A 5453-nucleotide genomic window follows, 5' to 3' on the forward strand; every position below is an offset into this window, starting at 1 on the left:
GACATTGCTCCAGGCCTTTCTGGCATTTAGAGTAACCACTGAAATGTTGGGTATAATTCTACTAGGTATGACTTTTTATATTACTTAGTCTTTTTCCATTGAAACTTTTAATAATTTTTGCTCTGTATGTTTAGGGTTTTGATTATTATTTGGCAAGAAGACTTTCTTTTCTCGTCCAATTTATCTGGTGCTCTTTAAGTACCTTGTAACTTTATAGGCATACCTTTCTTTGGGTAAAGAAATTTTTTTCTATGTTTTTGTTGAAAACACTTTCTGGGCCTTAGATCAAGGATTCTTCCCCTTCTTCTATTCCTGTTATTCTTAGGTTCTTTATTTTTCTCTTTTTTTTTAATTGAAAAATTTTCCGCCTCCTCCCTGCCTCCCATTTCCCTCCCTCTGCCCCCACTCCTTTCCCCCTCCCTCTCCAGTCCGAAGAACAGTCAGTGTTCCCTGCCCTGTGGGATATTCTTATGTTCTTATGCTATGTGGTTGGATCATAAATACCTGATGGTCCACAGCAATGTACTTCTTTAAAAAAAAAAACATTAACCATGGTTAAATATATTTGAAGAACAGATATTTCCCTCTACCATGTTTATTTATGGTCACTGGGGATGTGTATGAATAGTTTTTATAGGGTCAGTTTGCTACTTTGACTATAAACATGGATTTGGGGTAGTAGCTATGGCTTCAACCTGAAGAGATAGTTTTTAAAGCACAGCTGTGTCTAGCATCAATTCTTGTATTTCTGGTCTTCTCTCCTTATCAGAAACATTTAACAACACATTGTTTACTCATTGAAAGATGCAAGTTCCTATATTCAGATTCATTTCATAGCTTTTATTCAACTCTGAAATATATGTGATTAAACATAAGTAATAATCCTCTAAACATTCCTTTGCCTCAAAGCTGTAATTGGTGATCTTATATTTAGAAATATATATATATTTTCAGTAGTGTTATTGTCATTTCATCCTCACACTTCAGCTGATCTGGAATTACTGTTATGATAATGGGCCAGGGAATCTTAAATATTGTCCTAAGTTCATTTACTTTTAATTTGAATATGACCTTACTTTTGCTCATTCTTTTGTTAGTGATCTGACAATATTGTACAATGTATTTTGATCATATCCACTCACTCCCTAACTCATTTCAAACATACCTCTCTCCTGATCTATCCATCATTGGGATCTCTCTCTTTTGGAAACCCATCATGTTCAATTTTTGTTTCTCAAATACTCTTGTATGTGAGATCATTCATGGGAGGATGGTTGTTCTATCAGGAGTCTCAAATTGAAGGAAAACAAGCTCTCCCTTTCCCAATAGCTATTAATTGTTAATCGTTCCTCAGCTGGCCCAGGATCGCATTCCCACCTCCCCTGTACATTCTGGCATTCTGTGTAGCTTGAGCTTCCTGTCTTCTACATGCTGTCACAACTACTGTGAGTTCATAGGGGCAGCTTCCATACTGTGTGATTTTAATCAGAAATCATCCCTGCCTCATGTAAGAAAAGAAGTCAACTCTTGTAATATTTTTGCTACTTTATCTTTTTGTTCTTATGTTCAGACCTTTAACCACAATTTCATCAAAGCTTTATCATGCATTACAAAGGAATAAGCATAGAATAATAATTATAGGCAAAAAAAATGGAAGTCATAATTATGTCACCTACTTTTTATTCCATTGTGCATTATTTTAAAAATTGCACTGAAATAACTTTGTAGAAGAAAAATCTCTAACATTTCTTTTGTTAATGCACATGTTAACATATACTTATGGACACTGGTAACAATTATGCCAGCAAAGAAAGTGATAACCTCTAAAATGTCAAGCTGTTTAAACTTTTCAAATTAAAAAGAAAAATTCTATCTATGAGGTCCTGTCAAGAATATTTAACAAACAAGAGATATGCTAGAATATGCTGACAAGTGGCTGACAAGCTTTAAGCTGGAGGAGGATCGAGGTTGCTTCAAACCCTGTGTCAACTGTCTATGGTAAGTTGTATAAGGGTCTCCTCCATGTGATGTTCTTGGGAAGAGTGGGAGGAGATGGAGTTGTAAGACACATGAATGTAGGTCTGGAAGCCTGTAAATTGTGGTTGTTATTAATAAGCTGTGACAGGTTAGGAATACAGATCAGCAAACTAGAACGAAGAACATCTGAGACATTTTCAGTGGACCTTTAATACTACTTTATCTTCAAGAAGCAAGAATCCTTGTCTGTTTTGAAAGCGTCTCTGTGCTGCACCGTACATTGTCTTATTTAGTTTTGTTCTTTCTCATCATATGAGAAGAATTTGATACATTGCATAAGTCAGTAAGTCAGTGCAGCTGAACCAGATTCAGCACAGCCTGTCACTCTGGAATCCATCTCCATGGGAAATAATGAAGCCGGAATAAAACAAAAACATATTTGTTGCCAGTCAACTGTCAGCATGTTTATTCTTTTCTTTTTTTTCTTTTTCTTTTAGTCAAAGCCCTCAGATAATAGCAGGGAAGCAGATTTTCCACTTACATTGCTCTTTAATAAAGGATGAGGATGAACTGAGGCTATTTTCCATTTACTTGTCAGGTAATTCCTAAATAAAATTGTTTCTTGATGCTATAGCAGTCAGAAAACTTATTATTGAAATTGCCCTATTCATAACTGTAGGCAGATAAGCTAAAATATGCTTGGAATAGTAAACTCAATGAGAAATCTTGAGTAAAACAACCTAACTTTACTTTTCTGGAGTTTTAGGCCTGAGAGGTCAACTTGTTATAAATAAATTCTGGGTACTGATAAACCCCAAATATCTTTTAACACCTGGTTTAATTGGCTTTAAATCTGGTAGAAGGTGAATTAGAACATGTTTATGTAAGGATTCTTGCATACGAGTGAAAAATCAGGACTAGGGTTCGTCCAGCCTCCAAATACTCATGCATTTTGAATGAAGGGCACCAAATGAGGTAGGTACCAGTCTTCAGGACACTCTCTTCATCCAGGGACTGCTTTGTGTGTTGATGACTAAAGGCAATGATATAGACAGGAAAACAAATGGAGGAACTTGTAATATGCAGTAACTGTGCTTTTCTTATTGATTATAGGCAGATTCATTGTGTCTAGAACCTAATTACACAGGATGCACTTGTGAAGAAACAAGACCCTTGGTAATGCCTGATTGGATATGAAGGCCCTGGCTATAAATGTTGCTTATCAGCAGAGTTTTGACCCTTTCGTTATGCTAAGAATTCTTGTTCTAAATTTCTCCAGTGTCTTCAAGTTATACCATTTTTAATTATAACTTTTGAAATCCTTGGGTAAAATTTTATTGTCATATGACAGAAATCTTTCCTCAAATAACTAATAAAACACAGTCTCTCCTTTTCCTACCACCTCATCACAGTATAGTATTTCTGTCTGAGTATCCCATCTAATCTTCTAAAATTTTCTTTTTTTTAAATCACAAAGAAAATGGAGATGAAATTTACCTTATAATTAATAGATAGTATTATTAATCCAATCTTCTTGAATACCTTTCTATTAGTGTCAAAATTAGTTTATTATTTTTATTAATTGAAATTAATTGAGACAGAGCCTTAATCCCAAGTAGTATGGATATCATGATCCTCCTGCCTCAGTATTCTGAGTACTGGTTTTATATATATAGCCATTATACCTGGCTTAGAGGTAGTTTATATAAGCATGACTATTTTCTGAGATTTTAGGAGTAACAGAATGCACAATTTATATCTTTAGTTAGTGTTAAATTTGTGTCAGGTTTATGTCTCATAGTTCTCTAGATTGCTTTCTCATTGAAACAATGGCTTGAAAGAAATTGTTAAAAAGATCCTAATCATTGTTTTTTTATATTAAAATCTTAAATTTATTTTAATTAAAATACTTTTTATATGTTACCATATACCACATATAATTAAATAATAACCTATAGAAGGGCAAATGTACACTGTGACTTTAAAAGCTCGCTGAAACCACTTAGCAAAGGGTCTAAATTTATTTGACTGTCAGCTTTCCAATGAACATTATATCTGTCACTATTATTTTCAAAATGTCTGACATAATTTAGAGAAAGTGAAGTCAAATTTCAGAGGTCAAATAAGTTATTTGATCAAAAACTAAATCTCACATTGCAAGTTTCTTATCCAATACAACCTCTATGAAATTTGATGTGATTTGTGCAAAATGAATATCATACAAATTAAACCTACTAAACATGTATTTCTGGTGCATGAGCCAGCTGTTTGGAGTCTATTTCCTACACTGGGATATCTTGCTCAGGGGAGGGCTTTGATACTGCTTTAATTTGATGTGCCAGTCTTTGCTTACTCCTCATGGGAGGCCTTAAGTTGATGGGAGTGGGTTGGCGATAGCTGGGAAGAGCAGGAGGAGGGGAGAGAGAACTATAGTTAGTATGTAAAATGAATAAAAACTGTAAATAAATAAAATTTTTAGAAAATTTATTTATTGGGCCATCTCAAATAGATTATTTTGTGGTATACTTTAAATTCTTATAAAAAGAAGAAAAAACCAGAGCTAGAAAGAAAGAATCTAATGAAATGACAGAGAAAGGACAACATGAAGTATCACCAAGACACAGAGTAGATCATTTGAAAATAAACAAAATCAGAAATCATAACTAGACATTGAAGGAGAAAAAATACTTAAATTAATATATTTGTAGTTAAAGAGAAGATATAACAGATACTAATGAAGTTGAGAGGACATTTTAAAATATCTTTTAAAAAATCTGCACTCTTATTGACCTTGTCCTTTACATTACAGAAACGTTCCAATTTCAAGAGCTCCCATTTATTTTATCTTTATTTTTTTATTGAGCTCTACATTTTTCTCTGCTCCCCTCTCTGCCTCTCCCCTCCCTACTTCAACCCTCCCACAAGGTCTCCATGCTCCTAATTTATTCAGGAAATCTTGTCTTTTTCTACTTCCCATGTAGATTAGATCTATGTAAGTCTCACTTAGTGTCCTCATTGTTGTCTAAGTTCTCTGGGATTGTGGTTTGTAGGCTGGCTTTCCTTGTTTTATGTTTAAAAACCATTTATGAGTGAGTACATTTGATAATTGTCTTTCTTTGTCTGGGTTACCTCACTCAAAATAATGTTTTCTAGCTCCATGCATTTTCCTGCAAAATTCAAGATGTCGTTATTTTTTCCTGCTGTGTAGTACTCCATTGTGTAAATGTAGCACATTTTCTTTATCCATTCTTCGGTCGAGGGGAATATGTAAATACATACATATATATATATATGTATATATATACATACACACATACACATATATGAACTCTACATTAATCATCACTCCTCAAGGAAGCTTTGAGTTATAGAAATAAAAGTCTTTAAAGATCTCAATGACATGTTTTTCTTTGGGTTCTCCTTATTTAGCTTCTCTAGGACCACTAATTATAGGCTCAATGTCCTTTGTTTATGGC

This window comes from Microtus ochrogaster, linkage group LG5, assembly GCF_000317375.1.
Source record: "Microtus ochrogaster isolate Prairie Vole_2 linkage group LG5, MicOch1.0, whole genome shotgun sequence".
Taxonomy (NCBI): domain Eukaryota; kingdom Metazoa; phylum Chordata; class Mammalia; order Rodentia; family Cricetidae; genus Microtus; species Microtus ochrogaster.